The sequence below is a fragment of the Pezoporus flaviventris genome, unplaced genomic scaffold (assembly GCF_033815535.1).
Source record: "Pezoporus flaviventris isolate CSIRO_AGI_PZ_B2104156 unplaced genomic scaffold, CSIRO_AGI_Pfla_v1 ptg000051l, whole genome shotgun sequence".
Classification (NCBI taxonomy): domain Eukaryota; kingdom Metazoa; phylum Chordata; class Aves; order Psittaciformes; family Psittacidae; genus Pezoporus; species Pezoporus flaviventris.
In genome coordinates, this window is record NW_026892599.1 from 484,611 (window position 1) to 512,361 (window position 27,751).

At 45.8% G+C, this 27,751-nt stretch overlaps 1 long non-coding RNA gene across 1 annotated transcript in view; it reads left to right on the top strand.

The window, feature by feature from the left end:
- LOC133277167 (uncharacterized) overlaps positions 1-19,888 on the top strand; it is a 119,095-nt gene extending 99,207 nt beyond the window's left edge. Inside the window, exon 3 of the long non-coding RNA XR_009746101.1 lies at positions 19,595-19,888. This is a non-coding gene — a long non-coding RNA (uncharacterized LOC133277167). The remainder of the gene's footprint in view (positions 1-19,594) is intronic.
- Positions 19,889-27,751: the final 7,863 nt, after the last annotated feature.

Sequence of the window (27,751 nt, forward strand, 5' to 3'; positions counted from 1 at the left end):
TGGTTTAAGCCATTTTTGCTTCTTTGTAACCCATTTTAAATCTTTTTTTGGCTATTTCTAAACAATTGCTGGTCATTCTTGTCTTATTTTTGGCCATTTCTTGCAGGTTTTCTTCCATTTCTGGCTAAATCTGAATTATTTATGGAAGTTTCTAGCCTGGTTTAAGCTTTTGTTACCTACTTCTAAACAATTGCTGGTCATTCTTACCTTATTTTTGCCCATTTTTTGTATGTTTTATTCCTTTTTTGGCTAAATCTGAACTATTTATGGAAGTTTCTATCCTGGTTTAAGCTTTTCTTACCTATTTCTAAACTGGTTTGAGCTATATCTAACCTTTTTTTGCTCAATACTGACTCTTTTTAAGCCATTTTGGCCATTTTCAAACCCTTTCTGTCCAGTTCTTACCAATTTCTTTTCTGTTCCTAACTCAGTTTTTGCCCTTTCCTCACTTGGTTTAAACCATTTTTGGCCCTTTCTAAACGATTTTAAGTCTTTTTTGGCTATTTCTAAGCAATTGCTGGTCATTCTTATCTTATTTTTGCCCATTTCTTGCCAGTTTTAAGCCATTTTGTGGCAATTTCTCAACTATTTATGGAAGTTTCTAGCCTGTTTAAGCTTTTGTTACCTATTTCTAAACTGGCTTGAGCTATTTCTAACCCTATTTTGCACAATACTGGCTCTTTTTAAGCCGTTTTGACCATTTTCAAACCATTTTTCAACATTTCTTACCAATTTATTTCTATTTCTAACCCGTTTTTGCCCTTTCCTGACTTGGTTTAAGCCATTTTTGCTTCTTTATAACCCATTTTAAATCTTTTTTTGGCTATTTCTAAACAATTGCTGGTCATTCTTGTCTTAATTTTGCTCATTTCTTGCAGGTTTTATTCCGGTTTTGGCAATTTCTGAACTATTTATGGAATTTTCTCGCCTGGTTTAAGCTTTTCTTACCTATTTCTAAACTGGCTTGAGCTATATCTAACCCTTTTTTGCACAATACTGACTCTTTTTAAGCCATTTTGGCCATTCCCAAACCCTTTCTGTCCTGGTCTTACCAATTTCTTTCTATTTCTAACCTGGTTTTGCCCTTTCCTCACTTGGTTTAAACCATTTTTGGCCCTTTCTGACCCATTTTAAGTCTTTTTTGGCTATTTCTAAACAATTGCTGGTCATTCTTATCTTATTTTTGCCCATTTGTTACCAGTTTTATGCCATTTTTGACTAAGTCTGAACAGTTTCTTGCCATTTCTAGTTTGGTTTAAGCTTTTCTTAGCTATTTCTAAACTGGTTTAGATTAGTTCTGACCCTTTTTTGCCATTTGTGAAAAGAAAATGTGGTCATTTGATTTTGGGTTGTTGTTTATTCATATCTCCTTTATTATTTCAAAGCCAGCCATAAGATTCTGACAGATTACAAGCTTTATGAAATATCAAAGTAATTATTTACACTTTCTTGCTTCTTTGTGCAGATGTGAAAGAATAAATACCCATAAAGTCTCAGAAGTGACACTTATCCTGGGCTGAGTCATGATAGCGATGTGGTTTTCTCCCCTGCCCTGTCCCAGATAACTGGAACTATAGATGCTTGTCACTCCAGGGAATGTATTGTTCCCTCTGGTTTGTGCTCTGTGGAGAAATGAGGTTATTGTGCAGCCATGAAACTCTTGGGCTTCAATCTTTGGGGTCCCACTCAACCTCTCATGAGATTCAAACAGCTTGTTTCTTAACATGCCCTGGAGAATGTTACTAAATCACAGAATCACGCAGTGCTTTGGGTTAGAAGGGACATTAAAGCTCACCTAGTTCCACCCCACCTACTTTCCTCTAGCCCAGGCTGCTTGAAGCTGGTTGCTGTGTTAGTGGAACAAGTCCACCTGGTTCCTTGTGTGGTGTTTTATTTATTTTTTTAAGTATATTTTCTGTCTTAAATCTAAAACTGAAAGGTCAGAGTCCGATGGGAAGAGGGGTAAAAAGCAGAATTACAGGAATGCAAGAATTAACGTGTGGACACTTGTGTCAGTTTTAAGCTCAGCAGGTCTGTGGCTGAACTGTGCCACAGCGTTTAAACTGTGATGCTTGGATCTAAATGGTTGTAATTCCTTGTCTTGAAACAGAGAGAATGTGAGGTCGAGGAAGGAGGTGTTGGAATGAGCTTGACTCAAGAGAGTGCTGGGAGGAAGGAGGAGGGTGGGAAGTGAGAGATGATAACCCCAGCTCTGAGAGAAGCGCTCACAAAACCAGGTGAGGTTCTGCAAAGAGCAGATGGTGGCCCAGGCTTTGAAGTCTTAGTGGTGGCCTTTTAGCAAGCCAAGTGAGAGACGGTGTTCTTTGTTAGAGGTACTGCTGTGGACCCTGAGTCATGGCAGGCTCTGAGCAGGGGCAGGAGAGGGCTTAGGCAGGGGCCGTTGGTACCTGCTCATTTCAGGGAGGAGCCTGCAGCTGGGTAATACACCCGAGTGTGATGCACTCTGAGTGTGGTGAGTGTATCAGAGTTCAAAGGGTTTAATGTAGCTGCTAAGCAGCTTGGGAGAGAAGATGATAGTCCCACATGCCTTTAGCTCCTTTAGGGTGTGTGTTCCTCTAAGACTACTTAAATATCAGCTTTGCCTCTGATTTTACTGTTTCAATCTCTGATTTTGTTACTGAAACTTTATTTGCAGAGACGAAGGTAGTTCAAATGAACTTTACCAATCCACTGCTGATCAGATGAGTGGCCTTCCAAGAAGCTGTAGAGAACTTAATGGCCTTTTCAAAACAAAGGAGGACAAGCTTGAGAAGAGCTGGCCTGAGGGCCCTGCAGTTCAGAAGCCTCAGTTCCGAGTGGCAGAGCCAGGAGAAGGGTGATGGGAGCTTCTGTTGAGTTGGAGACAGAAGGCAGTTTAGTTTAATTTCTTTTATTTCTTAGGATGAGAATGTGTTGAATTTTTCTTGCTTGCTAAATGAATAGAATCTCTCCTGATGCTGCTGAGAGCACAGTTCTGCTATTGCACTGGAGGCAGCTTGCTTCAGAGCTGGACTCTGATTGTCTAACTATGTCCTGTGTGAGTCCAGCAGCTGTGGGATCCCAACACCTTTGCTTTGGCTGCTGGAGACAGGGCTGTCTAGAAGTGGGCAGTGGGGAAGAAAGTGTTCTTGTCTGCAGCAAGTCCCCTGCTTCTTAGGTTGGAGGGGCTGCTGCCCCTATGGAAGGGTGCACCAAGTCTCCCCAGGCAGCTCAGGTGTTGCTTTGCCACAGAGGGGCCTGAGATGGGCTGGTGAGACTGCCCTGGCTGTTCTGTGGTGCAGGGCCTGTGCTGGCTCTGCGTTGTGCCCTGGCAGTCACAGGGGTGTTTCACACCGGTTCACTTTCTGACCGCATCTGTATTGGTTTGGTTTTGGGCAGTGAATGAAACTGTGCTTTTCTGATGGTCTTATGGTAATAATTCCTTATGGTTTATTACTTTTTCAAGTTCAGGAGGCCACTTAGTTTTCCGAAAGTCATTTGGACATATTCATAGATGTGAGGTTTTCTCCACTTCACCGATTCAGAATGAAATTAATTGTGCTGAAACACTGGACTGAATATAAATTTTAGAGTAATTCTTGTGCCTCTTCCTTCATTGACGCATCTGTTAAAACTGTATGGTTTTGTTCTCTTGCATTTGTTTGGGGTTCCGTGTTGGGTTTTTTTCCCTCCCAGAAAGAGGCATAAGGTCACGGTCACTCACTATTTCATTAGAATTAGCTTTTTTCAGGGACTGTGACCTTACCTTGTTGAAGCCACTTTGGCAGCTTTTTACCCGTACGGAAAACAACTTGTGTCATGACATGGCCAAGCCTGGGATTCTTCTTCCTCTTCGTCGTGCACTTGCAGAACTCTTCCTTGGTACAGAAAACAGAGTTAGTGTAAGCAGTTCCTGTACTTGCACCCCTCCTCTCCCCAGTGCCCAGAATGATACATAGTTCAGTGTTAAATTAAAAGCAGTTTTCCTTTACCTTGGCAAAGTTCATCAGAGCTTTAGAACCATTAAATGCTTCAGAAACATGACAAACTTTCTCTTGCGGAGTCTGGCAGCAAATTCTACTAGAGGGGCCATGCTGTTGCCATATCCATTGTGGAGCCTTATATAATAGTCATGACTTCTCCTTATGCACTTCAGGCAGCGAGCCCTAAAGCCACTCTTTATTCTGAGAGGAATGCTGCTTTAATAATTAATTTAAAGGTATTTAAATGTGCTTTTCCTTGAGCTGGTTTTGCACATTACGTAGGAACAGTCTGTAAGGAACTGATTTCTGTGTTCACAAAGTGTGTTCTAGTCAGGGAGAGTCTACTGTGTAGGTCAGATACCTTTGGTTCATGGGGACTACTGTAATGATCAGCATTTTAATGATAATGAGTAGGATGATATCTTTACTAGAAGTGTTGGTGTTCACTGAAGGCTTTGTTGCAGGAGCTTGGATCTCTACAAGAGTATTTGCTTGTCTTAAATACTGAAGATCAACTTCATTGCTGCACAGCACAGGTCCTAAGATTGCACAACCTCAGTGATGTGTGGGTTTGCAATGTCTTTCTGACAGGCAGAGATAATGAATGGTTTCTGACTGCCCAGTGGAGTTGCATAAAGCAGAGATAAATGTACTTTGACTTCCCAATACCCTGAAAGGCTTCTGAAATACGTGAATGAACTACGCACAAATGTTCTCCTTTGATAGTCAGCTGATGTGCCACAAAGTGGCTGTTGGGTGTCATCTGGTTTACCAAAGTGACCTCTCAAGTGCCAAAAGGTGGGAATGGGGATGGGGGCTGGTCTTTCAGTAGCTGGAAATGCAGTTGCCTTGCTGGAACTGCCTGGATACATGACAGTTGTTGCACTACTACCTTCTTAGGTTGGAGGGGCTGCTGCCCCTATGGAAGGGTGCACCAAGTCCCCCCAGGCAGCTCAGGTGTTGCTTTGCCACAGAGGGGCCTGAGATGGGCTGGTGAGACTGCCCTGGCTGTTCTGTGGTGCAGGGTCTGGTCTGGCTCTGCGTTGTGCCGTGGCAGTCACAGGGGTGTTTCACACTGGTTCACTTTCTGACCGCATCTGTATTGGTTTGGTTTAGGGCAGTGAATGAAACTGTGCCTTTCTTATGGTCTGTAGAAGTGGCCACTTGGAGAAGGAGAGCAATGCTGGAGGGGTGGTCACCTTCCTACCCTATTTTTTTTTGACACAAAGGGCAGCTCTCCAGAGAAGTTGTGATGTTCCAGGGACAGAATTCATTATCCTAAAATCATAGAATCCCAGCCTGCTTTGGCTTGCAAGGGACTGTAAAGCTCATCCAGTTCCAGCCCCCTGCCACGGGCAGGGACACCTTCCACTAGAGGGGCTTACTCCAAGCCCCATCCAACCTGGCCTTGGGCACTGCCAGGGATGGGGCAGCCACAGCTTCTCTGGGCACCCTGTGCCAGTGCCTCAGCACCCTCACAGGGAAGAACTTGTGGCTAAGAGCTCATCTCAGTCTCCTCTCTGGCAGGTTAAAATGGATATTAAAAAAACTTCTAGAATGTCCCTCTGAAAATTCTGGGGGAAAAAACCACCTCACCACAGAAGCTAAATTGAAGCCTGTTTCTAGTTTTCCTAGTCTATTGATTTCTCAAGGAAAATATTCATCACCTTGGTCATTGAACAGAATGAGTAGCTGGAAATTTGATAAAAAAGGCATTTCTGGCCTTTGATCTCCTTAAGAGAAATGGTGCAAGGTCAATCAGCAGCAAAATGAAAAGGAATCCGCGTGAATGTGTACGTGAGGCATCGTCAGAGCTACTTTTGCATGAGCGCAACTTTCACTGTGTGGTGAGCAGCCGGCAGTGCTTAGAGGGCTAAATAATCCTTATTGAGGACGAGCAGTTCTGAAGAGCACGGTTCATGTCCGCCTCAGCTCTCTCTTATCATATAGATAAATCGGTTCTGATGTGATCGCAATTGGAAAGAATCGTGTGCGTTATTTTCAAAATGATGAGTCTTGATTTACATCAACCTCATCTTTATCCAAAATGCTCTGTAAACGGTTGTTTGGGGCTCTTCTCTTCTGCAAGAAACCTTGCAGTATAATCTTTTCGGAAAATTGAGGGATAATCTGCTTCATTCAAGAGCTAGGTTTGCTTCAGCGCTCTGTTTTTCTACTTTGCCAAAACCCATGTGTGAATGATTATCGCGTGATACTCTAAAGCCTTCTAATGTTGCATTTACACATATATGCTATTAGCTGCAGCAATGACATTTTTATGACCTTTAGGTGAGGTAGTTTGTATCTTCACAGATTTGGGAAAACAGTAATGATGCTTTTCTTTCACTTGTCTTAACTGCCTTTTTAACTGCGAGCCGTCAGCACATTCACTGAATGATGGCAGTAGAAAAGTATGCAGAACTTTGATCCTGGACTAGACAGTAACTGAGAAAAGCTAAAAGAGCTCTTCTGCAGGCACAGGGGTATTTTTAAGAAAGGATGCATTCATGCCTGTCTTTCCTAGAACCAAGTATGAAGATGAAATAGAGCGCTGTGGGCTTTCGGGAAAATAAGCAAGCCTGATGTTTTATCATCTTTCTTGGGTTTAATACATATCTCTACAAAGTCTGAGTCAAACGTTTATTCTGACCTGGGTTTTAAATTCTCTGTTAGTGTAGAAATAGCAGATAGTACACACTGAAGTTCAAGACCTGCTGTTAAGCAGGTTTGATGCTTGAATGCTTCATGTAACCTTCAGGACATAGGTAATGTTTTAACACAAAAGTACTTTCAGGAATACAAAAGGAAAGAGAAAAAAAAGCTTATGAGTGTTATTTTTGAAGGGTGTTATTTTTTTAATCAGTAGACTGTTTTCACTTAAACAGTTATTTTTCAAAACGCCCAAATAGAAGATGCCTTTTTGTTTGTATCCTGCATTTTTTTGAGTAAGGCTCTAATTACCTTACAATCCAAGGTTTTGAATTTAGTTTCACGTAGCTTAATTTCCATATGTCACAGATGAATCACAATTTTTATTGTTGAATTTGGTTACTACTCCTATATTTTCCCTTCTAAAGTGTAAGAGATCCTTCTATTCTGAGACTTGTACAAACAATTGAGCTCTTTTGTTTTAAATAATAACGAACAAATATTTTCTTAATTTTGATAACGTTTATGTTTTATTGTCAGTTGTGTTTAAAGTTAATTCCATTTCCTTTTTTAATGCCATGTCTTATCCGGGCTTCATAAAAAGAAGTGTGGCCAGCAGGTAGGGGTGATTCTTCCTCTACTCTGCTCATGCAAGATCCCATCCAGAGTACTGTGTTCAGCTCTGGAGTCCTCAGTACAGGTCCAGAGCAGAGGGCCACAAAAGTAATCACAGGGATGGAGCACCTCTGTTACGAGAAAAGGCTGCGAGAGTTGGGCTTGCTCAGCCTGGAGAAGAGAAGGCTCTGGGAACACTTTATTGCCCTTTTTCAGTACTTAAAGGGGGCTTATACAAAAGACAGAGACTTTTTGATGAGCCTGAAGTGACAGGACAAGGGGCAATTTGTTTTTATCTGAAAGAGGGTAGGTTTAGATTGCATATAATGAAGATGGTTTTTACAAGGACCTACACACACCTTTTCACAAGGTGTTACAAGGTTTTTTCACAAGTTTTTTTTTACAAGGTTTTACACACACACCCACACACACCCACACCTTTTTACAAGGGTGGTAAGAAACTGAGAAAGCTTTCCCAAAAAGCTGTTGATGCCCCATCTTTGGAAGTGTTCAAGGTCAGGTTGGATGAGCTTTGCACAACCTGACCTAGTGAAATGGTAAGCTCATGGTAAGAAGGTTGGACTAGATGATCTTTAAAAGCCCCTTCAAACACAAATCGTTCTTTGAGTCTACAATTTTGGTGGTTGTTTTTTTTTTTTATATATAAAATGATGACCTTTTTTTTTAGCAGATTAGTAAGCTGAAATCCCCCCTGCTTTAAATCTGGAAATCTGTAGGTGAAGTTGTCACCTCAGGTCACCTTATACTCAAAAAGGCAATACATGTCTTTTTGGCTCTGATTCATAGATTTTATTTTGATATCTGTATAAAGTCCGTCTGCTTGGTTTGTTGTTTTTTTTTTTAGGTATCTAAATAAGAAAGTGGGCAAAAAAGAGCTATTGCACTGCCATGGAGTCTGGTGGAATCCCAGAATCACACAGTGGCTGAGGTCGGACGGGAGCTCTGAAGGAAGTCTTCTCCAATCGTAGACTTTGTTTTTATTAATTTTATCTGATTTCACTGAACCATACCCAGCCAGCTGTAGAGGATCCAAGGATGGTTTCCACAACGCCTCTGGGCAACCTGCAGCAGTCCTCAGTCACCCTCACATTACAGAAATGTTTCCTTTTCTTCAAATGGAACCGGTGAGATTATTACCTTGTAAAAATACTCACTTTAAGTTGATCCTGACTAGTGATTGCCTATTTAACACATGAATGTATTCTAGAGTCTTTCATTGTTACAGCAAATATATTGTAATAATTACTGAAAGATTAAATAGCATGCAGAGTTAAAAGCTGAAGTATCACCTTGGCAAAACATTTAAGAGAACTTCAAACGTTACCTGGAGGTTGTTACTTGTTTGAAATTGCATGGGGTTTGTGAAGAACTTGATCAAAATTTAAATATAAAAGCAAGATCACAAAGGTTTACTTTTTAAAGGTTATGTGCACTGGAAATTCATTCGGTTTCTTTTTTTTTTAAATCCGGAGTTAAAATAGGTAAGCATGTATTTAAAGTACAGTGTGTGGCTGAAGTTAAACACATACTTCAGGGATCTGCTGGACTTTCACCTAAATCTGTAATCAGATTTGTGAAAAAGAATAGTTAAAAACCAGCTAGTTACAAGTGTCAATTTCAGGGGGCTTTTTTATTACTGTTGAGTAATCTCTTCCTCATACTATTCTCACTATTCTCTTTGCTTAATAAAAACCACGTGTTCATGTTATGAACATTCAAAGCCCTCTTCTGCAGAGCTTTTCCCAAACACAGCAGCAGACAAATCCTTCTCAACAAAGATATGGACAGCTCTGTAAGAAGCTGAAAAAGTATCCTAATGTCAAATGAGAGATTGTCTGAGAAAAGAGGCTGGGTTGACAATATTAGTAGTGCCTGTATCTACGTCACCTGGTTCTAGCAATATCGCTTGGTACTTAAGGAACCGAGAGGGAGACAGCCAGTGCCCTCCTTTGTTCCAGTAGCACAGATATGGGATGTGATACCAGGACGGTCATCTTTTGTCCCATGGTACATCTTTGAGCTTCCTGGATATTTAGGACTATGGCTGCTACGGCCCATAAGCATCCAGGCCATCCTTTGCTTACTTCATCTAGTTGCTTTGAGAAGTAAGCTAGAGCCCTTTTCTGGGGTCCTGCATTTTGAGCTAGGACTGCGAGGGCTACGCCTTGTCTCTCATGTGAAAATAACCCAAAAAGGGTTTGGTGACATGTGGCAGTCCGAGGGCTGGGGCCCCCAGTAATTCCTTCTTTAATTCATTAAATGCCTGTTTTGCTTCCCCAGTCCACTGTAATTCCCTTGTTTGTGCTTGCCGCAATTGGTATAGGGGTTTTCCTACTCTACCATAATTCTAGATCCAGAGTCGACACTAAACGTGTCATGCCGAGAAATGTCCCAAGTTCCTTAGGTGTCTTGGGCTGAGGGGTTTGGCAGATCGTTTCTTTGCGTTCTTGTCCTAATCTCTGCTGCCTCCTGAGACCTCATAGCCCAGGTAGGTGACTTCTTGCTCCATTATTCGTGCCTTCTGCTGAGATACCTTATATCCTTTAAGTCCCAGAAAATTTAACAGGCATACTGTCCATTCCTCACAGCTGTTTGAGGTTTCGGTGGCTATCACAGGTCGTCCACGTATTGGAGCAAAAGTCCTTCTGCAGTGGGTGCCGTCCAGCCCTCAAGGTCTTTTGCCCTTTCGTTTCCAAATAAGGTTGGGCTATTTTTGAAGCCTTGGGGTAACACAGTGCAGGTGAGTTGGGGTTTCCGACCTGACTCTGCATTTTCCCATTCAAAAGCAAACAATTTTTGGCTCTCTGGCTCCAAGGGCAGGCAGAAGAAGGTATCTTTTAAGTCTAAAACAGTAAACCAAACAAGATTCTCTCTTAGTTTTGTTAACAAAGTGTAAGGGTAGGCCACTGCAGGATAAAGGTCTTCTGTTATTTTATTGGTAGCTCTTAGGTCTTGTACTAATCCCTAACTTTTCCCATCCGGTTTGTGGATTGGCAAAACGGGGGTGTTACATTCAGGTTCCCATTCTACTAAAAGGCCAAATTTGAGAAAGGAATCTATTACAGGTTTAATTCCTTTCCGGTCCCCTAGTTTGAGGGGGTATTGTTTGATTCTTACCAGTTGTGCCTGGGGCTTCAGCCTGACTTGGATCGGTTTGGCGTGCTTTGTCTTACCCGGTATTCCGTCAGCCCGCACTCCTGGGTAGACGTGATCCAGGACGTCCAAGGGGACCTGTTTTGTTACCTGTGGCTGGATTAGAACTAAACATTTCGATGAAGTGATCGTCTCTACTTTGTATTCCACCATTTTTAAATTTGATCTCTGCTTCCAATTTTTCTAATAGATCCCTTCCTAAGAATGATTTTGGGGCATTTGGCATATATAAAAATGCATGCGTTCCTATCATTTTACCCATTTTATACCGGCGCGGTTGCATGTATGGTACCTTCTGTGGCTGGCCTGTCGCCCCAATCCCATTTAAAGATTCATTATCAATCAAAGCTAATTGTTGATTTAACAGAGCAAACGTAGCTCCGGTGTCTACTAGAAATGCTACGTTTGTGTCTTCTTTCCCCAGCTTCATTATAAGCAGGGGGTTGGCCGGGGTTCGACCCTCTGGTCCCCCCTATTCTATTTCTGATTCAGCAGGGCGTGGGAGGTGTCCCTCCTCCCTTCTCAGTCTGGGACACTGGCTTCTCCAGTGCCCTGCCTGTTTACAAAAAGCAGACTGATTAGGCCGTACCCTATTATTAGGGGCCCTCATTTTGCGACGCCAAAAGCAATCTTCCCATGTGCCTTGAGTTTTTCCATTTCCCTGATAGTTTCCTTACCTTAAGGCCGCAGTGGTCGCATGAGTAATTGCTTGACTTAGCTTTTTCCTTTCATTACCATCTCGGTTGCGGTACACCCTCCGTGCTTCCTCAGTAAGCCTTTCAATATCTTTCTGGTCCTCTGCTCTGAGGTTTTCTAGTTTCTTTCTAATGTCATCTGAGGATTGTCCTCGGAAGACGGGTATCAGCTGCTGCCTTCCCAGGGCTCCGGAGGGGTCCAGGGTAGCTCATTTTTGCATTGCCTCCCGTAATCTATCCTGAAATTCCATAGGAGTTTCACCTGTGTTTTGTTTGACAGCATATAAAGATCCCCAATTCACAGACGGATTTAGGAATTGCTTGCTCCAATCTAAATGCAATCCGTGTTCGATATCTTGTGAGAAGTTGATAATGGTTGGGGTTATTCTAATCCCATTGTGGTTTAACTGCAGGGTCAGAATCGTCTGCCTTTCCTTGCAATGCTTGTGCAGCGATTAATGCCTGAACATGAGTTCTGGCGGCTTTACGTATTAGTTCCTTTTCAGTGTCTGTGAGTGCCCTGATGTCATAGGTGTTGGGGATGGTGTCCTCATTGTCTGCCAGGCCTGCCACCGCTGCTGTCTGCTTGGGGGCAGCCACCGTCCGCGATGTTCTCAGACAAGTCAGGAAGCGCATTGAGCAAAGCACTCATATCATAGATGCTGGGGACAGTGTCCTCATTGTTCCCCACTACCAGTGCTGGCTGCCTGCGGCAGCCACCCTCCACCACAGACTTGGACAGGTCAGGGAGAGCACTGAGCAAAGCAGACAAATCATAGACAGCAGGGATGGTGTCCCTATTGTCTGCCAGCCCTGCCACCGCTGCTGGCTCCTTGGGGCAGCCGCCTTCCACCACGTTCTCTGACACATCAGGGGAGCACTGAGCAAGGCACTCATACCATGGGTGTTGGGGTTGGTGTCCTTGTTCCCCATCCCTGCCACGGCTGCTGGCCCCTTGGAGCTGTTGCCCTTCACCACTCTCTCAGGCACATCCGGGAGAGCACTGAGCAAGGCACTCCTCTCACGGGTGCTGAGGATGCTGTTCTGACTATTCCCCAGCCCTGCCATGGCCGCTGGCTCCTTGGGGCAGCTGCTCTCCACCGCGTTCTCAGTCAGGTCAGGGAGAGCACTGAGCAAGGCAGACAAATCGTAGACCGCAGGGACGATGTCCCCATTGTCTGCCAGCCCTGCCACCGCTGCTGGCTCCTTGCGGCAGCCGCCCTCCGCCGCATTCTCAGTCGGGTCAGGGAGTGCACTGAGTAAGTCATTCAAATCGTAGACATCAGGGACATTGTCCTCGCTGTTCTCCAGCGCCGCCGCCGCCGCTGCTGGCTCCTTGGGGAGCTGCTGGACTTGGGCAGGCTCAGCAGAGACTGGCAGCCCCGGGACAGAGGGCAGCACAGAGGCACGCACAGGAGGCGGCATGGCCGGAGCGGTGAAGCTCACGCCGGGTACCTCCGATGCCGTGGGCAGCTGGAGAGGGAGCCTCTCTGTTGGGAGAAGCAGAGAGGTGCTGGGGTGAGAGTTTGGCAGGCAGAGCCGGCTGGGGTTTACCTGTAGGGCAGGAGCACCAGGAGGAGCGGGAGCTGCTGCTGTACCTGCCCCGGCAGTTGGTCAGTGCCGGTTGGGCGGGGGCCAACTGCCCCCTCCCTCGGGTTCCGCCCCAGTTCCACGAGTCCTGGCTGCTTCAGCAGCCTCGCGGGGCTTTGCTTTGTCAGCCCCAGCAGCTGCCCCTCGCAATGCTTTCCTGCCCTGCTGGTGATCTCCTGGCCTAAACGAGGCTTTCCCGTGCCGGCTGTGGTTTGGGGGAGGTGAATTTCATGTACGAGGGGAAGGGATGGGGCCGGCACCGCCGGCCCTGGGATGCTGATGTGCGTGTTTCCCAATCTTCCCCAGTGGTGGAAGTGGGAAGGGGGCTTGTGGCACTTTTGGGTTGTTTTTCCCTGCCCGCTCTCAGGAGACTGATCCCCCTGGGATGGCATCTTTGCTGCCTCTCGCCACCCTGTCACTGGCGTTTGGGACCCTGGTTGGTGGGACCCACAAGGCATGTTATGAAAATTCTCTTCCCCCTAGCTACTAGATCACCCAGTCTTTCAAGTATTAATAAATAGCTCTTTTATTTATATATGTCTCCATATATTTCTGTGTGCACTGTAATGTGATGAGGTAGTGGATTTTCCCTGGAAGCCTCAGCCCAGCCCTGGAACTAGGACTTTTCTTAAGGGTATCTTAGAGCTGTCTGTGAAGGAGAAGGGGTATTGCAGCCCAGCAGAAATAATGTCAGAATCCCAGCCCCTCCAGCATGTCTTTGAAAGCCTCTCACTGTCCCACACACCATTCATCAGTGTCTCTTGCAGGACTGGTCCAGGGTCATCTGCCTCAATAGACAAGAGCAGGACTGCAGCAGAAGTAGCGTGAGCGCCTGGCAGAGTTGGACTAGGACTGGTCATTGGTAGTGAGGGTGCTAGTGCTTGGTCCAAGTGTGTGGTACATGACTGTTTGAAGGGTGCGAGAACCCTGTGTAAAACCACATTTGGGGTTCCCCGTGTGACTGGGACACCCTTGTAATTCTCTGCTTTGCATCCCAGGCTCTGGGCGCAGTGGGCACGGGCCACTTGCGGGTTGTGGTGGCAGTTTGTCAAGGCAGAGGGGACACAGCCAACTGCCTGAGCCAGCGTCTTCCCAGATCTCTTCTGATCTCATTGCATCGCATCTCATTGTATCTCATGGCATCGCATCTCATTGCATCTCATCTCATCGCATCCCATTCCATCCTGTCCAATCCCATGCCATCTCCTCTCCTCTCCTCTCCTCTCCTCTCCTCTCCTCTCCTCTCCTCTCCTCTCCTCTCCTCTCCTCTCCTCATCATATGCTGTAGAATATGATATTGAATCATATAGCATATTATACCCTATCATACCATGTCAAAGCATAGCATATCTTGTATTATATGTTTTATCATGTTATATCATGTTACATCATATCATCATATCATTTCATTTTGTTTCCATTACATTGCAATTAATTTCATTTCATCCTCACCATTTTCTCTCCTCTCCAAAAATATTATGTCATGTTGTATCGTATCGTATCGTATCATATCATATCTTATCATACTGTATTTTATCATATCATAATCTATCATATCATATCTGATCATGTCATACAGTTGTATACCATACCATCATGTCACATATCATACAATAGTATATCATAGCATATCATACCTTATCAAAGCATATCATAGCTTATCTTCTCTATCATAGCGTATCATACATACCATGCTGTACCATACCATATCATACCATACCATAGAATTTGATTGTATTTAATTTCCTTCCATTTTCATTTCCATTTCATGTCCATTTCATGTCATTTCATTTAAATTCGTTTCACCCTCATAGCATATATTGTATCATAGTATATACCATATTATGTTTTATCATGTTATGTCATGTTATAGTGTCATATCATATCATATAATTTCATTTCCATTTCATTGCATTTGGTTTCTTTTCTCCTCCTTGTCATTTTCTCTCCTCCTCTTCTCTCCAAAAATATACCATTTCCTATCATATCATTTCATTTCATTTCATTTTGTTTTTTCACTTTATTTCATTTAATTTCATGTCCATTTGATACCATTTCATTGAGTTTCATTTCATCGTCCTCATCCCTTTCTCTTCTCGCCTCGCCTCGCCTCTTCTTCCTCTCTTATTTATCTCCTATCTCCTATCCCCTGTCTCTTGCCATCCCATGGCATCTTATTGCATCTCAAAGCATCCCATTGCATTGCATTGCATCTCATCTCGTCTCATCTTTGCATCCCACCCCACCCAGGCCCACTCCATTCCATCCCACCTCAACCCATCCTAATCCCATTCGATCCCACCCCTTCCCATCCCATGTCAATCCCACGCCATCCCCTTGTGAGTGACTGAACTGGACTGAGCCTGAACTGTCCATGGTTTGACTGATTGCTGTGAGGAGCTGCCCTGGGACACTGAACTATTAAATTGGACATGATTAAAAAATTTGTTTGAAATAGACTGATTTGTGTTTGGACCCTACAAGGGTTTCAATGGTTCAGTGCTGCTCTTCACAATGGGCTTTCAGCATTACAGATGGGAAAGTAATAGGAGATGAGGCTTATGGAATCTATGTGTATTCATTCATCCATTCATCCATTTTCCATCATCCATCCGTCATCCACCCATCATCCATCTTTCATCATCCGTCATCCTTCCACTCATCCATTCATCCATCACCCATCTTCCATACATGCATCATCCATCATCCATCATCCATCCATTCATCCATCATCCATCCATTCGTCCATCCATCCATCATCCATCCATCACCAAGCCATCACCCATCCATTCATCCATCACCCATCCATCCATCCATCTATCCATCCATCTGATACAGGGTTAACCAGTGTACAGGGGGGTTGTACAATGGAGTTGTACAAGGGGGTTAGAGGAATTCACTTGCTAAAACAAAAGTATGGTCTGTACCTATCATGCCTACTAAGCAGAACAAAGGCACTAACCATTGATAAGGAGAAGCAGACACCTGGTTTAGGGTGGTTTGGGTCTGTTTTGAATGGTTTTGGGTTGCTTTTATCCTGTTTTGCAGCTGTTTTGGGGTTCTGACTATGTATCCCACAGGAGAAGCAGGAAGAGGTGGGCTTGGGGTGGTTTTTGGGTTGTTTTTGGCCTGTTTTGGGTCTGGTTTGGGGTTCTGACCCAGTATCCCACAGGAAAAGCAGGACAAGGTGGGCTTGGGGTGGTTTTTGGGCTGTTTTGGGTCTGTTTTGGGGCGCTGACCCTGTATCCCACAGCAGAAGCAGGACAAGGTGGTTTTGAGCTGGTTTTAGGTTGGTTTTGTCCTGTTTTGGGGCTCTGACCTGTGTCCCATAGGAGAAGCAGGACAAGGTGATTTTGGGGTGGTTTTGGGGGTTGTTTTGGGTGTTTTGGCCTGGTTTTGTCCTGTTTTGAGGCAGGTTTGGGGTTGTTTGGGGGCTGTGAATGTGTACCCCGGAGTAGAAGCAGGACAAGGTAGTTTTGGGGTTGTTTTGCCATATTTTGGTCATGTTTTGTGTCTTTTTGGGGGGCTCTGACCCTGTATCCCATAGGAGAAGCAGGACAAGGTGGTTTTGGGGTGGTTTTGTCCTATTTTTGTCATGTTTTGTGTCTTTTTGGGGGCTCTGACCCTGTGTTCCATAGGAGAAGCAGGACAAGGTGGTTTTGGGTTGGTTTGGGGGTTTTGGAGCTGGTTTTGGTGTGATTTGGGTTGTACTTGGCCTGTTTTGGGTCTGTTTTGAGGCTCTGACCCTGTATCCCACAGGAGAAGCAGGACAAGGTGGTTTTGGGGTGGTTTTGTCCTGTTTTGGTGTTTTTTTGGGTCTGTTTTGGGGCTCTGACACTGTATCCCATAGGAGAAGAAGAAGGTGGTTTTGAGGTGTTTTGGGGCTTTTTGGGGGGTTTTGGAGTGTTTTTGTCCTGTTTGGGGGCTGTTTTGAGGCTCTGACCCTGTATCCTGTAGGAGAAGCAGGACAAGGTGGTTTTGGGGTAGTTTTGTCTTGGTTTTGGGGTGTTTAGGGCCTCTGACCCTGTATCCCATAGGAGAAGCAGGACAAGGTGGTTTTGGGGTGTTTTGGGGCTTTTTGCGGGGTTTTGGAGTGTTTTTGTCCTGTTTGGGGGCTGTTTTGAGGCTCTGACCCTTTATCCTGTAGGAGAAGCAGGACAAGGTGGTTTTGGGGTAGTTTTGTCCTGTTTTGCCGTTTGCTTTGGGTGTTTTGTCCTGGTTTTTGCGTGGTTTTGTCCTGTTGTGGGACTGTTTTGGGGCTCTGACCCTGTACCTCATAGGAGAAGCAGGACAAGGTGCTTTTGGGGTGGTTTTGTCCTATTTTGCGTTTTTTTGGGGTCTGTTTAGGGGTTGCGTCCCTGTATCCTGTAGCAGAAGCAGGACAAGGTGGTTTTGGGCTGGGTTTTTGGGTGTTTTGGGGTTTTTTTTGGCCTGTTTTGAGTCTGTTTTGGAGCTCTGACCCTGTATCCCATAGCAGAAGCAGGACAAGGTGGTTTTGGGCTGGGATTTGGAGTGTTGTGGGTTGTTTTTGGCCTGTTTGTGTCTTTTTGGGGCTCTGACTCTATATCGTATAGGAGAAGCAGGGCAAGGTGGTTTTGGGGTGTTTTGGGTCTGTTTTGGTGGTTTTTGACTGTTTTTGGCATGTTTTGGGGCTGTTTGGAGGCTCTGACCCTGTATCCCATAGGAGAAGCAGGACAAGGTGATTTTGGGGTGTTTTGGGTTGTTTTTGTCCTGTTTTGGGTCTGTTTTGGGGCTCTGACCCTGTATTCCATAGCAGAAGCAGGACAAGGTGGTTTTGGCTTGGGTTTTTGGGCTGGTTTTGGGTTGGTTTTGTCCTGTTTTGGGGCTGTTTTGGATCTCTGACCCTGTATCATATAGCAGAAGCAGGACAAGGTGCTTTTGGGCTGGGTTTTGGGGTGTTTTGGGGTGTTTTTGGGGTGTTTTGGGTCTGTTTTGTGCCTCTGACCCTGTATCCCACAGGAGAAGCCGGACAAGATGGTTTTGGGGTGGTTTTGGGGGTGTTTTGGGTTGCTTTTGGCCTGTTTTGGGTCTTTTTGGGGGCTGTGACCCTGTATCCTGTAGGAGAAGGAGGACAAGGTGGTTTTGGGGTGTTTTGGAGCTGTTTTGGTGGTATTTGACTGTTTTTGGCATTTTTGGGGGCTGTTTGGAGGCTCTGACCCTGTATCCCATAGAAGAAGCAGCACCAGGTGATTTTGGGCTGGTTTTTGGGGTGTTTTAGGTTGTTATGGTCCTTTTTTAGGGCTCTTTTGGGTTCTGGCCCTGTGTCCCATAGCAGAAGCAGCACAAGGTGGTTTTGGCCTGGTTTTTGGGGTGTTTTGAGGCTGTTTTGTGTCTGTTTTGGTGCTCTGGCCCTGTATCCCATAGGAGAAGCAGGACAAGGTGGTTATGGGGTGGTTTTGGTGTGTTTGGGGCTCTGACCCTGTATCCTATAGGAGAAGAAGGACAGGGTGGTTTTGGGGTGTTTTGGGGTGTTTTGGGCGTTTGGCGCTGGTTTTGTCCTGTTTTGGGGCTGTTTGGAGGCTCTTACCCTGTATCCCACAGGCGAAGCAGGACAAGGTGGTTTTGTGCTGGGTTTTGGGGTTTTCTGGGTGTTTTGGGTTGTTTTTGTCATGTTTTGGGGCTGTTTTGGGGCTTTGACCCTGTATCCTTTAGGAGAAGCAGGACAAGGTGGTTTTGGGGTGGTTTTGGGTGTTTTGAGTTGTTTTTGTCCTGTTTTGGGTCTGTTTTGGGGCTCTGACCCTGTATCCCATAGCAGAAGCAGGACAAGGTAGTTTTGGGCTGCGTTTGGGGTGTTTTGGTGTTTTTTGGTCCTGTTTTGGGTCTGTTTTTGGGCTCTGACCCTGTATTTTAGAGGAGAAGCAGGTCATGGTGGTTTTGGGCTGGTTTTTGGGGTGTTTTAGGTTGTTTTTGTCCTTTTTTAGGGCTGTTTTTGTGTTCTGACCCTGTGTCCCATAGCAGAAGCAAGACAAGGTGGTTTTGGGCTGTTTTTTTGGTGTGTTTTGAGGCTGTTTTGGGTCTGTTTTGGAGCTCTGACCCTGTATTTCATAGGAGAAGCAGGACAAGGTGGTTTTGGGGGTGTTTTGGGGTGGTTTTGGCCTGTTTTGGGGTCTGTTTTGGGGCTCTGACCCTGTATCCCATAGGAGAAGCAGGACAAGGTATTTTTCGGTTCTCTTTTGGGCGTGTTTTGGGGGGTTTTGAGTGATTTTGGCCTGTTTTGGAGCTGGTTTTCTGCTCTGTCCCTGTATCCCACAGCAGAAGCAGGTCAAGGTGTTTTTGGGGTCGTTTTCGGATGTTTTTTGGGTTGGTTTGGGGCTTTTTTGGGTCTGTTTTGGGGCTCTGACCCTGTATCCCACAGGAGAACCAGGACAAGGTGGTTTTTGAGTGGTTTTGCTGTGGTTTGGGGTGTTTTGTGTGTGGTTTTGTGTGTTTTGGGGTGGTTTTGTCCTGTTTTGGGGCTGTGACCCTTTATCTCTTAGGAGAAGCAGGGCAAGGTGGTTTTTGGGTGATTTGGGCTGTTTTTGTCCTGTTTTGGGGCTCTGACCCTGTATCTCATAAGACAAGCAGAACAAGGTGGTTTTTGGATGGTTTTTGTGGTGTTGTGAGGGTATTTTGGTGTGGTTTTATCCTGTTTTGGGGCTGTTTTGGGGCTCTGACCCTGTAGCACATAGGAGAAGCAGGACAAGGTGGTTTTGGGATGGTTTTGGGGTGTTTTGTGGCTGTTTTGGGGTGGTTTTGTCCTGGTTTTTTTTATGGTTTGGGGCTCTAACCCCGTATCCCATAGGAGAAGCAAAATAAGGTGGTTATGGGCTAGTTTTGGGGCAATTTTGGGGCTGTTTTGGGTCTGTTTTGGGGCTCTGAGCTTGTATCCTACAGGAGAAGCAGGACAAGGTGGTTCTCCAGGTGGAAGTGGCCAACCTGCGCCACAACAACTGGCACCTGCAGCAGGAATTGCACTCGGCCTCGCGCCATCTCTGCCGCTTCGCCCTCTTCTTCTCCGGTACTGTGGACAAGGAAGAGCTGTGACCCCCCCCGGACAATGGCATTCCATAGGGAACACCGTCATTCCATAGAGAATGCTGCCATTCCATAAGGAGTGCTGGGATTCCATAGGGAGACGCAGTTCCATAAGGGACACTGAGGATCTCACATCTTCTTCAGCACCATGGACAAGGAGGAGCTGAGCCCCCCCCCCCCCGCCCCCTCCGTCGCTGGGACAATGAAATCTTTATAATTAGCTTTAAGTAATGTTAAGTTTGATGGCTTTGTAACAGTAGCAATGGAAAATTACTGAGGTGCATGATACATAGAGAAAAAGATTACATAGAGAAGCTAGAGAACATAGAGAACATACTGAGAATTCTCACAAGAGAAATTGCTATAGTTGACATAGTTTTAAGGAAAAAACAGTCTAGAAGAACAGGACACAGGATAAGGAGTATCTGGGAACCGCAGGTGTCCAGGATGGGCTGCAGTTAAACTACCTGATCAGTAGGAGGATAGGAGGATTGTTACGTCTCTGGTGCTAACGAACCAATTAAACTGGTATGAGCATCTACTGCGCGTGCTTCAAAGGCTGCCAGAAGTGATGAAGATCGTTGGAGTAAGCAAACAACCCTCAGAGACCACCCCCACAATTCTGTACGCATGCGGGGAACTCTCTGGAAAACGATATAATCCATTCGTAGCCTCATGAATATGTATGTATGCCCAGTGGCTATAAAAGGACGGCTTGTGTGACAATCGGGGTGATACACGCTAAGTGGAGCTATCCCCCGTGTCTCCCGGTGCCGCAGTAAGGAATACCTGCTTGTCAGCTTGAAAACTGTGGTGGTGAGTTTGTTCCTGGAGTTTTCTCCATGTCAGCAGGGAGGTTGTAAGTAGATGATCTTGAAGTCCTTTCTTGCCCTAACTATTCTATGACTGTTTGCCCACCATTTGCTCTAGACACCTTAGTGATAGTAAGTACTACCTTAAAAAATGTGTTTGCATTCCCACCAGCTTCTCCCTTTGTTCTGACAGCAGCAACCACTGCGTCTGTCAGCCTCTAGCATCCTCAGCAGTTGGAGCTGCTAATTTTTCAGTCACTACAGTAAGTCGTCAGTGATTATTTTCAGGCAACACTCAAATATGCGTATTAGGTAATTAAATTTGCAGTAAGTGTCACTCCGCTATGCTAATATTAAACACGCAACCCTTTCCCTGTCCTTCTGTATTAAGCCTTTTCTAAAGTATATGTGAATAACTAATTTTTTGCAGCTGTTCTAGATCAACGCTTTCTACATCACAGCTCAGTAAGTAAAAAGAACTTGCCTTATTTATACTCTGTACAAAAGAAATGTAGCAGCATCTTCAGAAGTCAATTATATTCGGGTGTAGTAGTCCAGTTTCTAAAATCACCTTTCTCCTTTAGTGAGGGGATTTAAGGCACGGAGTCCGATTGCTGGTCGAAGACCTCTTTACTTTAGATTACATGGTTTATATATGTTTTTGATCATATCCACGCACTTAAAGCTACAATACACTTGGTTAGTTGCTGCTGTCCGCGAGCATAATCTAAAATTAGAATTGATTAGTCTGCTTTTTTGACACTGTCCTTTCGACCTTCTCCTCACTTCTCAGTTCCTTCTTCTACTTCTCATTTTCATCCCCTTTTGCTCCACCTTTCTTGCTTGATATTAGTTCCCCCCAAAGCTAAAATTACAGAGTCTGGCTCAAAGTTAATTCCCCAAAGAATCAAGGTCGCTCAGCATCCTCTGATCGCGTTCAAACGCCTCTTCTCCTACATCTCCCCCTTTTTGTTTTTCTAAAAACATCACTTGCTTTACCGTGTTTTCTGACGTTCGCTGTAGGCAACTCAATAAACGTGGAACAATCAGTAAGATACAAATAACAATGAATAGCATTATAAGACCTCCTTTGATCAATGAAACAAACCATGTCCCAAGTCCTAGGGAGTTAAGACAATTTCCTAATCCAAAAAATCCATCATTTATCTGTAACTTTGTTACTCCTTTTTTCAGTTCCTGAATAGTTTTATGAATAGATTCCGAAAAGTCTGACAAATTCATGCAGCACATACCCTCAAAATCTTTACAGCCATGACCTTGCGCTAATAATAAGAAGTCTATGGCAGCCCTGTTTTGCAAAGAGGCAACTTAGCAAACGTTTCAGGTCTCATTACAATGTTTTTTATGGTTGATGTGACAAAAATTGGCACTCGAGAATTTTCAATTTCTCCTTATCAGAGTCAACCGATTGCATGATTAATCCTACTGGCGGGAAATCATAGAGCCCCATTATTGCCCCATAGAACCCCATTATTGCCCCATAGAGCCCCATTATTGCCTCATAGGGCAACATTATTGCCTCATAGAGCCCCATTATTGTGTCAGAGACCCCCCATTATTGCGTCATAGAGCCCCATTATTACCACGTAGAGCCCCATTATTGCGTTATAGAGCCCCATTATTGCCTCATAGAGCCCCATTATTGCCCCATAGAGCCCCATTATTGCCTCATAGGGCAACATTATTGCCTCATAGAGCCCCATTATTGCCACATAGACACCATTATTACCTCATAGAGCCCCATTATTGTGTCAGAGACCCCCCATTATTGCGTCATAGAGCCCCATTATTACCACATAGAACCCCATTATTGCGTTATAGAGCCCCATTATTGCCTCATAGAGCCCCATTATTGCATCATACAGCCCCATTATTGCCCCATAGAGCCCGATTATAGCCTTAGATCCCTATTATTGCCTCCTAGAGCCCCATTATTACCTCATAGAGCCCCATTATTGCATCACAGACTCCCATTATTACGTCATAGAGCCCCATTATTACCTTGTAAAGCCCCATTCTTGCCTCATAGTGCCCCATTATAACTGCATAGAGCCCCATTATTGCATCATATAGCCCCATTATTGCCTCATAGGGCCCTATTATTGTGTCATAGAGCTCCATTATTGAGTCATAGAACCCCATTATAGCCCCATAGAGCCCCATGATTGCCTCATAGAGCCCCATGATTGCATCATAGAATTCCATTATAACCTCATAGAGGCCCATTATTGCATCATAGAGCCCCATTATTGCCTCATAGAACTGCATTATTGCGTCATAGAACCCAATTATTACCTCATAGGGACCCATTATTGCGTCATTGAGCCCCATAATAACCTCATAGAGCCCCATTATTAACTCATAGAGCGCAATTATTCCCTCATAGAGCCCCATTATTGCATTATAGAGCCCGATTATTGCCTCATAGAGCTCCATTATTTCCTTGCAGAGACCCTTATTGCGTTATAGAGCTCCATTATTGCCTCCTAGACATCATTATTACCTCATAGAGCCCCATTATTGCGTCATAGAGCCCCATTATTACCTCGTAGAGCCACATTATAGCCTCATAGACACCATTATAGCCTCATAGAGCCCCATTATTTCCTCATGGAGCCCCATTATTGCCTCATAGAGCCCCATTATTGCATCATAGAGCCCCATTATTGTTTTCTAGAGCCCCATTTATACATCATAGAGGCCCATTATTCCCTCATAGAGCACCATTATTGCATCAGAGATCCCCATTATTGCCTCATAGTGCCCCATTATTGCGACATAGAGCCCCATAATTGCCTCATAGAGACCCATTATTCCGTCATAGAGCTCCATTATTGTGTCATAGAACCCCAATTATTGCTTCATAGAGCCCCATTATTGTGTCATACAGCCCCATTATAACCTCAGAGAGCTTCATTATAGCCTCAGAGAGCCCCATTATGGCCTCATAGAGCCCCATTATTGCCTCATGGAGCCCCTTTATAACCACATAGAGCCCCATTTTTGCCTCATAGAACCCCATTATTGCATCATGGACCCCCATTATTGCATCATAGAGCCCCATTATTGTTTCATAGAGCCCCATTATTGCCCCATAGAGCCCCATTATTGCTACATAGAGCCCCATTATTGCCTCATAGAGTGCCATTATTGCATCATAGAGCCCAATTATTACCTCATAGAGCCCCATTATTGCATCACAGAGCCCCATTATTTCCTCATAAAGCCCCATTATTGCATCATAGAGCCCACTTATTACCTCATACAGCCCCATTATTGCGTCATAGACCCCCTTTATTCCGTCATAGAGCCCCATTATTGCATTATGGAGCCCAATTATTACCTTGTAGAGCCCCATTATAGCCTCATAGACCCCGTTATAACCTAAAAGAGCCCCATTATTGTTTCATAGAGCCCCATTATTCTCATAGTGCCCCATTATTGCCTCATAGAGCACCATTCTTGCATCATAATGCCCCATTATTGCATCATAGAGCTCCATTATTGCCTCATAGAGCCCCGTTATTGCATCATAGAGCCCAATTATTCCCTCATAGAGCCCCATTATTGCCTCATAGATCCCCATTATTGCCTCAGTGCCCCATTATTGCCTCATACAGTCCCGTTGTTGCGACATAGAGCCCCATAATTGCCTCATAGAGACCCATTATTCCGTCATAGAGCTCCATTATTGTGTCATAGAACCCCAATTATTGCTTCATAGAGCCCCATTATTGCGTCATACAGCCCCATTATTCTCATAGTGCCCCATTATTGCCTCATAGATCACCATTCTTGCATCATAGTGCCCCATTATTGCATCATAGAGCTCCATTATTGCGTCATAGAACCCGTATTATTGCCTCATAGAGCCCCATTATTGCCTCATAGAACCCCCTTATAACCTCATAGAGCCCCATTATTGCATCAGAGCCCCATTATTGCCTCATAGAGCCCCATTATTGCATCATAGAGCCCAATTATTACCTCATAGAGCCCCATTATTGCATCATAGAGCCCCATTATTTTTTCAGAGCCCTGTTATTGCCTCATAGAGCCTCATTATTGCCTCAGAGTGCCCCATTATTGCCTCATAGAGCCCCATTATTGCCTCACAGGGCCCCATTATTGTGTCATAGAGCCCCATTACTACCTTGTAGAGACCCTTATTGCATTATAGAGCCCCATTATTGCCTCATAGACACCATTACCTCATAGACCCTCATTATTGCGTCATAGACTCCCATTATTGCATCATAGAGCCCCATTATTTCTTCGTAGAGCCCCATTAGTGAGTTATAGAGCCCCATTATTACCTGGTAGAGCCCCATTATTGCCTCATAGACCCCATTATAGCCTCAAAGAGCCCCATTATTGCCTCATAGGGCCCCATTATTGCATCATAGTGCCCCATTATAACCACATAGACCCCATTATTGCCTCATAGAGCTCCATTATTGCGTCATAAACCCCCAATTATTGCTTCATAGAGCCCCATTAATGCGTCATAGAGCAGTGGGTTTTTTAGGTGAGGCACAGCATGCGCAGAACTGGCCCCGTCCTTTACGCCTGATGTTTGTCTGCCAGGGCCTAGCGAGCTTGGACGGTGACAGCAAAGTCCTCCGGTCGCAGTTTGGTTAGAGTGTCCTTTTCTGAGATGGATGGCCTTACAGGGCCCAACGAGCTCCGTCTGCCCGGTTTGAAGTTAGAGCTGTCCTTCTCCTAGGATGGTTGCCCCAAGGCTGGTGAGCCCATCCTGCCATGGACACACTTTGTCTGCCCCTTCAGTTGAGACCGGTCTGGAACGGGAGACCCTACGGGAGGCATGAGCCACCACCAGCGTAGCTCCCAACCTCACTGGGGCATGCAGGCTCTTCCCCCATGACAGGGGTTGTCCGTGAAAGAGATAACCCCAGTATACCCCATTATGCCCCATTATAACCACATTATAACTCCATTATACCCCATTATACTCTATCATAACCACATTATATCCCTATTATACCCCACTGTAACCCCTTTATACCCCATTATAACACATTATACCCAATTATAACCTTATTACAACCCATTACAATCTATTATACCCTATTATACCGCTATTATACCCCATTGTAACCCAGTATACCCCATTGTAACCCCATTATAACACATTATACCCCATTAAAAACCCCATTACAACCCATTATACCTTATTATACCTCATTATAACCCAGTAAATGACCCTAAAAGTGCTGTTTTCACCCCAAAATGATGTTGACAGCAAAGGAGCCTTTAATGGTGGGGGGGTGGGTTCTCAGTTCCAGTGCCCGCAGCAGTGCCAGGGAGCCGGGGGGGGCAGCAGCAGCGGAGCTGGGATGGGTCCAGATGGAACTGGATTGGGTCCGGATGGAGCCAGGTCGTGTCTAGATGGAGCCGGATCGGATGTGAATGGGGCCAGGATGGGTCCAGATGGAGCTGTGTTGAGCCCAGATGGAGCTGGATTGGGTCTGGATGGAGCAGGACCGGGACCGGATGGGGCCAAATGGGGTCGGGATGGAGCTGAATTGGGTTGGGATAGGGATGAATCATATTGGGATGGAGACGAATGGGATTGGAATGGGACCGAACTGGGTCCAAATGGAGCCAAATGGGATCAGAATAGGGATGAATGGGATCGGGATGGGACCAAATTGAATCTGAATGGAGCCGAATGGGATTGGGATGTGGCTGAACTGGGTCCAAAAGGAGCGGAACTGGATGGGGATGGGACCGAATGGGATCGGGATGGAGCTGAATAGGATTGGGATGGGACTGAACTGGGTCTAAATGGAGTGGAACTGAATTGGGATGGAGCTGAACTGGGTCTGAATGGAGCCGAATGGGACTGGGATGGGACTGAACCAGATCGCGATGGAGCCAGACGGGATCGGAATGGGACTGAATTGGGTCTGAATGGAACCGAGTGGGATTGGGTCATTCCGGAGCTGTGGATCATGCCAGGACACTGGATCCTGTTGGAACAAAAACGGATCCTGATGGAGCCGAAGCAGATCATGCCGGGATATTGGATCATTCTGGAGCATTGGATCATGATGGAGCCAAACTGGATCATCCTGGATTCCCGGATCATTCTGGAGCCATGGATCATTCACAGAGCTCTGGATCATTCCAGATCCCTGCAACATCCTGGATCCCTGGATCATTCCGGATCCTTGAATCATCCTGGATCCCTGGATCATTCTGGATCCCTGGATCATTCCAGAGCATTGGATCATCCCGGATCCCTGGATCATCCTGGAACACCAGATCGTGCCGGAGCTGCACCAGGCTCTCTGGGAGCATGGAATTATCTTGAAGCACCAGCTTGTGCGGCAGCTCTGCCTCATTCCAGAGCCTTGGATCATCTGGGAGAACTGGATCCCATTGGCATCGCAGCTCCTAGTGCTTGGGAGCAGATCCTATGGGATCTGGATCTGGATGCTCCACACATGGACACGGATCCAGGTCCGGATTCGGTTGTAGGGGGGAGCATGGACACGAAATTCCATGGGGCTGGAAGAGCAGAACCAGGCTCCAGGAGGGGGGGCTCTGGGTGGGGGGGAGAGACACCATTGCCCCTCATTGCCTCCATTGACCCTATTGGCCCCCATTACCCCCTTTAACCCCATTGCCCCCCATTGTCTCCATTGACCCTATTGCCCCCCATTCCCTTCTTTACCCCATTGCCCCCCATTATCCCCATCGCCCATTACCCCCAATGCCCCCCATTGCCCATGTTACCCCATTGCCCCCCATTACACCCCCATTGCCACCCGTTACCCCCATTCCCAACTCACTTCCCACTGCTCCGCACTGGATCCAAAGATGGGGCTGGGGATGCCCCGGTCCCGCCGCGCATCCGGTTGCGGCTCCCATTGAGGCTTCAGGGACCCCGGGTTCGAGCCCCGAGCTCCCGGGTTCGAGCCCCGGTGCCCCCGGAGCAGCGGCGAGAGCCGGGGGGGGAAGCCCCGGTGCCCCCCCCTCCCACGGAGCAGCGCCCCCAGCACCGAGCGGCGCCGCTCCCGTAGCAGCACCGGGGCCCGGTGCAACAGCGCCCCCAAGCGGGCGGCCAGGACCCGCGCTATGGGGTGTTGGGGGGCGGGCACTGGGACCCCCAAGTTATGGGGCGCCCCCTTTGTGGCCCCCAAGGTATGGGGCAGGCTCTGGAAGTCCCCTA